This window comes from Elephantulus edwardii, unplaced genomic scaffold (genome assembly GCF_000299155.1).
Source record: "Elephantulus edwardii isolate Elephantulus edwardi_28Jun2011 unplaced genomic scaffold, EleEdw1.0 scaffold00038, whole genome shotgun sequence".
Lineage (NCBI taxonomy): Eukaryota > Metazoa > Chordata > Mammalia > Macroscelidea > Macroscelididae > Elephantulus > Elephantulus edwardii.
The window spans coordinates 9981781-9994622 of record NW_006399788.1 but is presented as its reverse complement, the minus strand read 5'-3'; the positions used below and the strand labels follow the sequence as shown (position 1 = coordinate 9994622).

At 39.3% G+C, this 12842-nt stretch overlaps 2 pseudogenes; both read left to right on the top strand.

Annotated features, from left to right (window-relative positions):
* The first annotated feature begins 6288 nt into the window (after window positions 1-6288).
* LOC102844721 lies at window positions 6289-7313 on the top strand (annotated as a pseudogene).
* A 1821-nt stretch (window positions 7314-9134) lies between these two features.
* Window positions 9135-12842, top strand: part of LOC102844306 — a 52251-nt pseudogene continuing 48543 nt past the window's right edge.

The following is a 12842-nucleotide window of genomic DNA, read 5'->3' as shown; positions in this document are numbered from 1 at the left end:
GGTGAAGCTCATGTGTAAAGCTTCCTTTCTTGTGTGTTTAAAAAATATTTGCTATGAATAAGTTGTTGTTGTTGTTGTTGTTATGTGCCATCAAGTCACTTGTGACTCATAGCGACCCTACGTACAACAGCCCTAAACCCTGCTCTGTCCTGAGCCAATCTCACTGTCTCCAACACACCCATACTGACTACCCCAGTCACCAAATCAATCCATCTCCTAGAGGGCCTTGTCCTCCTGTGCCTGCCCTCTACCCTCCCAAGCATGATGTCCTCCTCCAAGGATTGGTCTCTGCTTACAACATGACCAAAATACGTCAGACGAAGTCTCAGAATCCCTGCCTCCAACGAGCAGCCTGATTTAACCCTCTCCAGGATGAATCTGTTTGTTTTCTTAGCAGTCCATGGTACCCTCAATACTCTTCTCCAACACCAAAGCACAAAAGCATCAATTCTCCTTTTATCCTCCTTAGTCCTTGTCCAACTCTCCGATGCATAACAAATTATTGCAAAGACCATGGCCTGTATCAGACTCACCTTAGTCTCCAGAGTGACACCATTGCTCTTGAGTACTTTAGAGAGGTCCCTAACAGCAGACCTTCCCATCGCAATGTGTCTCTTAATTTCTTGGCTGCTGGTGCCAAGAGTGTTGACTGTGGAGCCAAGCAGACTAAATCTGTGAACATGAATAAGTTATTGAACATAAAATATTCAATCTTTTGCTCTCCAACCTCACTTCTGTCATCAAGTGTACATTTTCCAACTACCATTGTTACCACATTGTTTCCAATTTTTGCATTCTAGTTGCTAATAATTATTAATCTTGACTGCATATTTGGTCAATTTAGTCTTCAAAAGTTTGCAGAAATCTGCAATTTCTTCATCTTTGGTTTTAGTTGGTCCATACATTTGAATAATAGTCATATTAACAGGTCTTCCTTGCATGCTAGTATCCTATCACTCCCAACATCAGATTTGCAATTCTTAAAAGACCAAGTTTCCGATTTCTGATAAAAAAAAATGTGTCCAGAGTTTCTTTGTGGAATAAAAGAAAAGACAAAAGAGCAACTGATTTCTTGCTCCTTACCTTTAGGCTTTTGAGAAGGAAGAAACTGAAGCCCTCTCAATACTTGATCCAAGTTCTAAAATTGAGGTATGTACTGAATTATAAAATACAGAAGGAAAAAAGGACTCCTAGGATTAAGATTGTTCCCGTTTTTAAGAGAATAGTGTGGTGCATTGCAGAGAAATATGAGTGGCAATACTGAATCTAGTTAGAAAAATCAGTCTCTATTCCCACTTTCTCCCTCAGTGAAGTGGCTGAAGAAATCAAGAGAATCAGGGTTCAGCAACGGCCTGGAAGGAGTCTACGGCAGTTTCCAGGGAAAAGTGATAAATCAGATGAGAAAGAAAACCAATTTCTGTACTGCCATAAGTTAATGCATAGATCAGAGTGTGGAGTTTTCAAGTGATCTTTTTTGTTAAAGACAAATATCAATATATTGAATTTTTATTGGTAAAAAGGAAAATATGTTTTTTTTAAAGGACATAGAGATTATTATTCACTCACTCTACTTGACACATCTGTCCTTGATGGAGATGTGGGCGTGTTGATCAGCATTCACAGGGCTCCTGTGAACTCTGAGTGCTGTAATTTCATTTCCCCCACTATCCTGCTCATATATTCCTGTTACCATGGCAGTCCCATTTTCCAGTTGGAGAAACTGATTGAGTTAACTGCTCTCAGCTCACAAACTGACCATTTCCAGGCTTGCTCTTTCTCACTAGTAAAGCCTATCATTGAAGTATGTCAGGCAGAGAAATTTTATAAAATGCACTTAAAACTTAAGTGGTGGAAAGAGCTCATCGTTGCCTAGCAACAGACTTTCAGAAGTAAGCCATGAAGGCCTGAGAGATCTGTAGAGATGTGAGGAAGGCTGGTTTCCAGCAGGGTTAACCTACTACATAAAGTGGGAGATGCATTTTAGCACTTGAGGCCACTCATCCATGACATGACTTGCTTGAACTAGGTATCATGAGAACTCCTCAACATTTTAGAAGTGATCTGAAGAACTTTCAAGTTATTAACATCTTGACCTTTGAGGCATGACACCTGGGTTTAGATACTGATCATATCATAAACTATATCGTCTTTGACCATCCTTAGTTAATTTTCTTACTTTCTTAGTTTTCTGTAGAAGATACTTTTCTACCAATATATGACTCTTTTGCATATTTTCTGTAACAAAACCAAAACAAAACAAAAACTACCAAACATTTCTTGAGCAAATAAATAGTGTGGAAGATCCTGATCTGGTGTAAAAGGAGTAAACATGAGAAAAGCCTAAATTTTGCTTTCTCGTAGTTATAAAAGTGAGCGATGGTGGCCTATTGTTGTTGTTGTTGTGTTGTTATGTACCGTCGAGTCGCTTGCAACTCATAGCAACCCTATGTACAACAGCCCTAAACCCTGCTCTGTCTCCTGTGCCAATCGCACCGTCTCCGATACTCCCATCCCGATTACCCCAGTCACTGAATCAATCCACCTCATAGAGGGCCTTCCCCTCCTGTGCTGTCCCTCCACCCACCTAAGCATGATGTCCTTCTCCAAGGACCAGTCTCTCCTTACAACATGTCCAAAGTATGTTAGACAGAGCCTCAGAATCCTTGCCTTCAAGGAGCCGCCTGGTTTAACCCTCTCCAGGATGAATCTGTTTGTTTTCTTAGCAGTCCATGGAACCCTCAATACTCTTTTCCAACACCACAGCTCAAAGGCATCAGTTCTCCTTCTACCCTCCCTAGTCATTGTCCAACTCCATGATGTGTAATAAGTGATGGCCTAGAGGTAAAAAAAAAAAATTTAAAAATGTTCTGGGATCCCAAAGGCACCTACCTGGTTCAACTCTATCACCTGCTCTATGGGAAAAGGATGGACAATCTCTTCTTACGCAATTTACTACCTCGGAAATCCACTGAAAGATCAGCTATGAATTGGCTCTGACAGCAATAGTATTTACCAGCCTGGAAAAATAGGAAATATGTACAAGAATCTTTTATACCTAGTAAGTTTCATGACTGTAAATTGCCTAGGAGGTCACTAGCAAAGTTTTTTATTTGACTTTTAAGGTTCTCCAGAGACTGGAGAGATTTTTATTTTAATGTAAATATCAGATTGTGAGGAGTACAGGAAAGTTTTCTTTGACTCCCATTATCTTGACAAAAAAGGAAAATGAGTCTCAAATTAATTACCTCAAATCACACAGCTAGGGAATGGCAAACTCAGATGTTCTTAGCTGCTGGAGGAAAGGTTGGCAGTTTGTAACCAGCTTGTAACTACCCAACCACTCTGCAGGAAAAAGATGTGACAATCTGACCCCGTAAAGACTGCAGCCTAGTTAGGCCTTTGAGGAAGTACTATTTATGACATGAGGTCACTGTGAATGAATGTCAAAAAATAACTACTGAATGATTACTCAAATGCAAGTTTCTGACTTCATTTTTTGTATTTTAATGCAAATTAAACAGTGTTCTAGTAGGTAAGGAGTTCACCACTAGTCATAAGGCACTTTCTAAGCAATACCCTTTCCTAGCACCATACCCAAAATATGTGAGATCAAACATTGCCATCCCTGCTGCCAAGAAGCAAGTCTGCGCCTTTTTCAAGATTGGTTGGTTTGCTCTTTTGACAGTCCATGGGATAGTCACTGCCCTCTACTCCAGTACCACAACTTAAAGGCATAAGTCTTCTTCTGTCATCTTTATTCTGTCATCAGATACTAGCAAATGATTGAAAACACCATGGTCTAAATCACATGAACCTGAGTCTTCACAAACTAGTATTATTTTGCCTCAGTAATTTGGAATGTTTACTGACAGTGAACTTAGTACATTTCCTGATCTCCTGACCACTAGCAACAAAAAAAATATTTATTGTGGATCCAAGTAAGATTAAATCATTGATAATCTTTTTTTCCCTATCTATCATGATGTTGCTTATCCATCCAGAGTTGAGGACTTTTGTCTTGTTAGTATAGAGATACAATCTATATAAAGATTTCAGCCTTTGGTCTTTTGCAACAAGTGGTTTCAAGACCTCCTCATTGCCAGTAAGTAAGCAAGGTTATGTCATTAGCATAACGCAGGTTCTTCCTCTTATCCTGAAGCAACATTCTTTCCCATAGAATCCAACTTCTTGAATGATATGTTCAGCATACAGATTGAATAGACACAGAGAAAGGATACAACACTGATTTTAAATTTTAATCCCTCAAGATAATGGGAGTCAAAGAAAACTTTCCTGTACTCCTCACAATCTGATATTTACATTAAAATAAAAATCTCTCCAGTCTCTAATTTTAAATCCCTTGCTCTGTTCAGACAACAGCTTCTTTGTGCAGATAAAGGTTTTGTATGAGGAAAGTTCAGTGTTCTGAAATTCCTTTTCTCTCCAAAGTCAGCCATAAATTGTGTGTGTGTGTGTGTGTGTGTGTGTGACCCACACAGTCAAATTATTTATCATAGTAAATAAAACTCAAATACCTACAACCAGGAGAAGATAAAGTAAATGAATGGGATCTTCTAAGAATCAAATCCCTATGGACATCCCAAAACTTCTCCAACAGGGTAAAAAGGGAAGCCACCAACTGGGAAAAAGTAGACCCAGTAGTATTCTGTAAATTTTTCTTATGAAACCCTTGTCTGAGATGGTATTGCCAAATGGTTTTATTTGGGTTCCCCCCCCCCCCCGCCCAGTTGATAGATTTCCTTTTCTTCTTGTTGGAAAAAAGGTTTTGATAAGCAAAGGGATTTAATCTTTAGAAAGTTCAATTCATTGATTTTATCCTCTCTGGATTATACATTCTGCCTGTATTTGTCAGCCTCATTATACCATAGACTAGTTCTTCTAAGTTTGGTCTCAGTTTGTCTTTTATGAACTTTATGGGTTTGGGCTTTACACCCAGGTCTCTGATCCACCTTGAAGTTGATTTTTATGTCTGATGTAAGATTTGGGACCTGTTTCAGCTTTCTGCAAGTAGCAGTCCAGTTTTTCTGGCCTTATTTTTTGTCTCCAAGTCATAGATTTAAACTAAAAATCTCTTTTCTTTGTCTCCAACATTTTCATTCCAGTCATCAGTTATTATTAATACTTATGTCTCACAGTCTTTGAATATGCTTAGTAGGTGAGGCCAGTCCTCGGAAGGAAAAACCACGATTCGAAAGGTAGAGAGGATCATAGAAGGAGAGAAAGGGCTTCAGTGAGATGGATTGACACAATAACTATAATAGTGAGTCAAGCACAAGTGAGATTGTGAGGATGGCACAGAATTGAGCAAGGTTTCAATCTTTTGCACATAGAGCATCTATGAGTCAGAGCTGATGTGAAGGCACCTCACAACATGTTTGCACATTGTTTTAATTATCATAGTTTTATAAAAAATTCCATGTATGCTATTATTAATAACTACAGCTTTAAGTCATTCTCAATATATGGACTGTTAAATTTTTAAATTCTAATGACTAAGTTGTTAATAATGTTGGAGTCAAGATTAAAGTTGGAGAAAAGATTGAATCATTGTATATGATTTAATTTTACTTTGATACACAACCAACATCCATGGTAACAGCACTCAAGAAATTAAAAGATAATTTGCATTAGGAAAATCTGCTGTTAAGGACCTCTCCAAAGTTCTAAAGGGTAATGATGTCTGTTTAAAGACTAAAGTGCACCTGATTCAAGATAAGATAAAGCATTTTCAATTGTTTTCTATGCATCTGCAAGTTGGTCAATGTATAAATGTGACAAAAGAATCAATGCCTTGGATTTGTGGTGTTGGAGAACAGTATGGAATGTACCATTGATAGTCAAAAGAACAAACAAATCTGTCTCAAACGAACTGTAACAATAACTTTCCTTACAGGCAAGTATAGTCAACCTTTGTCTCACTTGCTTTGGACATATTTTCAGTAGGAAATTGTCCTTGAAGAAAAATATCATGCTGGGAAGAGGTCAAGAAAAGAGAGGAAGTCCCTCAGTGCTATGGATTGACACAATGACTGCTACATGGGCTTGAGAATAACAGTGGTTATGAGAATGGCATAGGATGGGCCAAGGTTCAGGTCTGTTATTCATAGAGTTGCTTTGATTTGTAGTTGACTTGATGGCACCTAATAACAATAACTAGTTTAAACATTGTGTGGTTTATTTAATGAAAAAAATAGGTGGACCGGAGCAGAGCTCAAGCTGCACTGCACTCCCGAAGGTTTGGTCAGCACACGGGGCCATGGAGTGCTGATGTGGGTCATGGTGGACGTTCGCCAGTTGTACAAGTATCTTGTTAAGCAGGTGGACTCCAGCTTTCTCCAGAAGTATCCCAACCCCATGAGTAAAAATGCCATCTCTGTGAAAATAGTCGAAGATAAAAGAGATAAATCTACAGGAATTATCTATAGGAAAAGGATTGCAGTCAGTCAGAATGTGATTCCAGAAATTTTGAGAAAGGTGAGAATTTTTAAAAACCTAATATCAAGTGCTCAGGCTGTTCGTTCATAGGGTCACTATGAGTCGTCTATGACTCGATGGCATTAAACAACAATAACAATGACTACGACCAAGAGAGAGCTACGTTGGCCTAGTGGAAGGAAGCTGTGCTACCAAGCCGGAGGTGGGTGATTTTCATCTGTGGCCCTCAGCCAGGTTCAAATTGTCTTCCTGTCAAACATTCTTTTAGGTGGTATAGCACTGGACTGTGTGTTGCTGTACAGAGGTAACTCGTGGTTGCTGTGATGCTGAAGCCTGTGACAGTGATGTGCCAATCGTGGTAAGGGGCACCCATGGTGGACAGTGTGGGCTGTAGCTTCCCAACTAAATCAAGCCTGGAAGCAGGAGCGGCATCCACTTCCAAAATGGCTTGCCTCTGGAAACTCTATGTATGAACAGTGCTCAGGCTGTTCGTTCATAGGGTCGCTATGAGTCATCTACGACTCGACAGCATTAAACAACAACAACAACAACAATATCGAGTTAGAAGAGGAATTGTGACTCAATCGTCAGGGAAAAAGCATGGCCATATGAAATCACTCACTGCCTTACATGGACACAGTATGTGTCTATGAAGAGTTAGTCTTCTGGGAAAGTGTGAAAAATTGAAATTGGACAGAATTTATTCAAAGAGGCAGGATTTCAATCATGGGGGCTGGATTTCCCAGCTGTATTTTGGAAATATTTGCCAATATATTCTTAGACAAGGTGCCCACAAAACAATTAGAATAATGGAGATGCTGCTAAAGGAACAATTTGATGCCCCCTACCCTGAATAAAGAATCATCAGAGAGCTGTGCTCAGGCCTACATGTTCTTAAGAATAACCTCTTAGCCACAGTATATCAGAGATGCTGATTCTGAAATACAGGTTTGATGATGCAGCATTGGTAGTTTGAAAAAAAGGAGACGTTCCGCCAGGACATGAAATGATAACCTGCCCCTCTTATATAGAAGCCTGCTTTAAATGATGGGTCTTATGCCATGAGAATACCTAGCTGGATTTTCATGGCACAGTCTCTAAATGATTTTACAAATAAAAGGTAACCCTTATAAAATTTTATAGATATAGCCTGTTGGCAAGAAATTGTGATCCTGAAGGCATGTGTCGTTGGAGGATACCAAGCTGCTCCTCAGGAGAAGGGTGGGCAATCTCCTCTTGTTCTATTAACTGCCTCTGAAAAACCTGCTGAAGGGCCAGGCATGCTTAAGTTCTGACTCCTCTATGGTTGGGAAGATGAGTGGAGTGCCCAGATTCTAAAAGGGTGTGTTTTATGGTTCTGGTTGAGGCTTGGGTGTAGAATTTTTGCTCAATTGGTTGTGAGTTGATTGGATTTGGCCTTGTATTTTGAAAGGCATTTGGTCACCAGTTTGGGGCCAGAATCCAGTTTTGGAAGATGAGTGGAGTAGCTATTTAAAAAGACATTTGGGCTCTTGAGCTGATGGCCCTTGGCCTTCAACCTGGTTTTAATTATTTTTGATCAAACATTCTTCTAAGTGGTACAGCACTGATCTGTCCATTTGCTGTACAGAGGAAAGACATGGCTGCTGTGATGCTAAACACTATGACACTGATGTGTCAAATGTGATAATGGTTACCCATCATGGACAGTGTTTAGTGAAGCTCCGAGGCAGGATTGGAAGCAGGAGTGGCATCCACTTCTGAAATAGTTTGCCTCTGGAAACTATGAATTTAGAGAAATGATGAAAGTTATACAAGTGTTTAGATCTTTCGTTCACAGGGACACTATGAGTTGTTTATGACTCGACAGCACTTAACAACAACAACAACATATATCTATATATTTGTCTATTCTGAAGCATCATCTGGCATACTTTGGACATGTTGCAATGAGGGACCGATCCTTGGAGAGGGACATCATGCTTGGGAGGGTGGAGGGACAGCACAGGAGAGGAAGACCCTCAATGAGATGGATTGATTCAGTGTCTGGGGTAATGGGGGTAGGTCTGTCAGAGACAATATGATTGGCACAGGATAGAGCAGGGTTTAGAGCTGTTGTCCGTTGGATTGCTATGCGTCATAGGTGACTTGATGGCACATAACAACAACAACGTCATATCTATCTATATCTATCTAGTTAGCTACCATGAATTAATATTTTACTTTGTAATAATATATGTATTTGTTGTTGTTGTTATGGTGCTGTGGAGTTGATTATGACTCATAGTAGCTTTATGAACAATGGCTGTGAATCTTGACCAATCATGAGCCTAACTCACTGTGTCCAACACACTTGACCCAATTGCCACAGTCACTGTTTAATCCATCTCATCCAGGCTTTTCTCTTTTGCACTGACCTTCTGTCCTTCCATGTATGATGACTTTCTCCAAGGACTTGCCCCTCCTGGAAACAAAGTATGTGTAAAGCAAGCAGATGTAACATGACGATGGTGGAGTCTGACTTCTACTTGCTTCATAAAGGGGATATGTCCCCATCAATAATATCCAAGGTCCCAAACAGAATACTTCTTGATCAGACACATCAACCAATCCATGCTCTTGAACTTCTTTTCTCTACTAAACAGTGGGTTTGTTAGTTTGTTGACTCACAGACTTTACTCATAGTTGTGGTACCGAGAATGGCGTTTGTTAGGGAAGTAGGTTTGGGAGTGCGTGAGGCAAAGAATATTACCCAAAGCAATTCCAGCAGTTCCAAGACAGATTAACAGCAAACCACAATTCCTCAGTTAGTATAAATCCCAGTTCAGTTCAGTAGCACAAATAAAAATCATCCAGCAAGGTTTACCTCAGAACAGTTATAAGTTATCTTCTTCAAAAATTCAGGAAGCAAAATCTTTAACTCTTGACAGCACAAATGCAGGAAGACTCAGGATACACCTTGTCACAGTCTGTCCTCAGCAGTGCCACAGTCTCTTCTCTCTTCAACACTGTCACAAGGATCTCACTCTACAGTATGTAAGGCACTCTCCCTCTTATATTAGTTTCATAGCTGTTGATGATTTTCAAGACTGTGTGTCCACAGTTAAGGTAGCATAAGACCAGTGGGGGCTAACATAATGGCTAGAAAATCCAACTTTAAACTAATACTACAATATGTTAGTATGGACTTTTAAAATCCTTACTTCCAAGGAGCAACTTGGTTTCATCTTCTCCAGGACAGACCTGCTTGTTCTCTTGGGAGTCCATGGTATGGTCAATGGTCTTCTCCAGCATCACAACCCAAAGGCATTGAGTCTTCTTTTGCCATCCTTCACAATCCAAAAGCATCAGTTCTTTTTCTGTCATCCTTAGTCATTGTCCAAATCTCAGATGCATAGCAAACAATTGAGCAAATCATGGCCTGAATAAGGTACAACTTAGCCTTTAGACTGACATCATCACTCTTTCGCATTCCGGAGAGGTCACTCACAGCATATTTTCCCAGTACAATTCGTCTTTTGATTTCCTACCTGCTGGTCTCAAGGGTGTTGATTGTGGATCCAAGCAAGATGAAATCATTGACAATGTCATTTTTTTTCTCCATCTATCATATGAGCTATCATATTTTTGTAAGGTACTGTCAAATAAAATCTGAGTCCTTGTGCAAAATAGTGCTGCTCTGAAAGGATTTCAAAGTTGTGATGTAAGTAGTTCACTTTTCCTATCATAAGTCACCTTCAGATGGATATGGACTGCCAACATTTCCACTAGAGGTTGGAGAGTGAACTTTTAGTGCCACCTAGGGACTGTTATGTTTTTTACTTGTCATATTATATTAACTAGATGAAGAGATTGAGCTAGTTAACACTTTTGGTTTACTTGGCTCCACAATCAACACTCCTGGTAACAGTAGCCAGGAAATCAAGAGACGAATTGCATTGGAAAAGTCAGCTGTGAGGGACCTCTCAAGAGTACTGAAGAGCAATGACGTCAGACTGGAGACTAAGGTGTACCTGATCCAGGCTATAGTCTTCACAATTACGTGCTATGCTTCAGAGAGTTGGACAGCGAATAGGGTAGATAGAAAGAGAATTGATGCCTTTGAGCTGTGGTGCTGGAGAGGAGTGTTGAATATACTATGGACTGTTAGGAGAACAAACAGGTTTGTCCTGGAGAGGGTGAAGCCGGAATGCTCCTTGGAGTTAAGGATTCTGAAATTTCATCTGACATACTTTGGGCATGTTGCAGGGAGGGACTGGTCCTTGGAGAGGGACATCATGTTTGACAGAGTGGAGGGGTGGCAAAGGAGAGGAGACCTTCGATGAGATGGATCGATTCTGTTACTGGAGCTGTGGGAATAAGTGCGTTTGAGATGGCTAGGTTGGCACGGGGTAGAACAGCATTTAGAGCTCTTGTACATAGGGTCGCTATGAGTCTCAAGTGACTCGATGGGACATAACAACCACCACCACCACCACCACAACAATAACAAGATGTATAATGTTGAATAGAGTGATGGTGAGATGTATTCTTGTGTACTCCCAGATGTCATATGTAAAAAATCAAGATTTTTAAATCTAAGCATGATTCAACTGTTAGATTTTTGTAGATGCTTTTTTCTCTACTTTGTTCAAGTTGGTTGGTTGTGATTTCTTTTTTAAATAATGAATGCGCATTAAATTTTATAAAATACTTTATCTTGTTCTTGTGCTAGAGTCTTTTATAAATTTTAGATATAAGTTCCTTATTAGACATGTCATTACCAAATATTTTCCCCTCTCTGTGCCTTTACTTTTCACCCTGTTAGAGAAATTTTTGGAGCTGTGTAGGAATTTTATTCTTCAAAAGCTCCATTTATCTATTTTATCCTTTCCTGGTTGTAGGCTTTTCAGGATGCTTGGAAGACTGCTTATGTTGTGGATTAGGGTTTCCAGAGTGCTTCCAAGCTTTTTTCTAATGAAGTTTATAGCCCTTGGTTTTAGTCCTAAGTCTTTGATCCACTTTGAGTTGGTTTTTGTGTATGGTGTGAGGTGTGAATCTTGCTTTAGTTTTCTACAGATAATTTTCCAATCCTGGCAACAATCGTTTGTAAAAAAGGCTATCATTTTCCCACTTAACTATTTTCATCTCCTTGTAAAAAATCAGTTGACCATAGGTAGATGGGCTGGTTTCTAGGTTCTCAATTCTATTCCATTGATGCTGTCTTGACCACCAAGGCAGTGTAGTAGGATTTGAGGTCAGAGAATGAGATGCCTCCTACTTTGTTTCTCTTTTTAAGGAGTGCTTTGCTTATTTGAGGCCTCTTTCCATTCCAAATGAAACTGGAGATTGCCTTTTCCATCTCGTCGAAGAATGTAATTGGTATTTGTATTGGGATTGCATTTAATGTTTAAATTGTCTTTGATAGTATTGTCATTTTCACAATATTGAGTCCTTTTATCCATGAGCAAGATATATTCTTGACACAAAGACTCAGATTTTATTTGACAGTACCTAACAAAATATGATAGCTAATATAATAGGTGGAGAAAAAATGACATTGTTAATGATTTCATCTTGCTTGGATCTACAATCAAGTGGAAATCAAGATAAAGAAAAACAACTCAATTGAAAAATGGGCACAGACACTTCACCAAAAAAGACATTCAGATAGCGAACAAACACATGAAGAAATGTTCAAACATCTCTAGTTCTAAGAGAGATGCAAATTAAAACATGAGATGTCATCTCACCCGAGTAAGAATAGTAAAATTTAACAGAACAGCAAACAACAAATGCTGTCAAGTTGTGGAGAAACTGAAACCCTTATTCACTGTTGGTGAGAGTATAAAATGGTGCCACCACTATGGAAGACAGTATGGCACTTTCTCAAAAATTTGCAAATAGAAATATCATTTGACCCAGCAATTCCAATACTGGGGATATACCGCAAAGAAACCATTACTGCCACCCAAACAGATATATGTACACCCATGTCTATTGTGGCTTTGTTCACAATAACAAAGAGCTGGAAATGACTCAAGTGCCTATCAATAAATGCATGGCTAAAGAAGCTATTGTACAATGGAATACTAAGCTGCATTGAAAAACAAGGAACTCATGAAATATTATACAAATTGGGTGACCCCGGAGGATATTATGCTGAGTGATATATCTTAGTCACAAAAGGACAAATACTGTATAGTGCCACTGTTATAAAGGGTGTCTGACATCAGAGTTGGGGGGAACTAAGAGAGGATAAATAATGTGTACTGCATTGAAACAGATGAGGGAGAGAACTGTTTAGGGGGAATATAAGATTAGGTATTATTGTCCAGAATGAACGCTTCATACTGGAGTGGACTCTGTGTGTAATTTCTTTTTTTTTTACTTTTCACAGAGAAAAGCGAACTGGCAAGGGTGGTGGA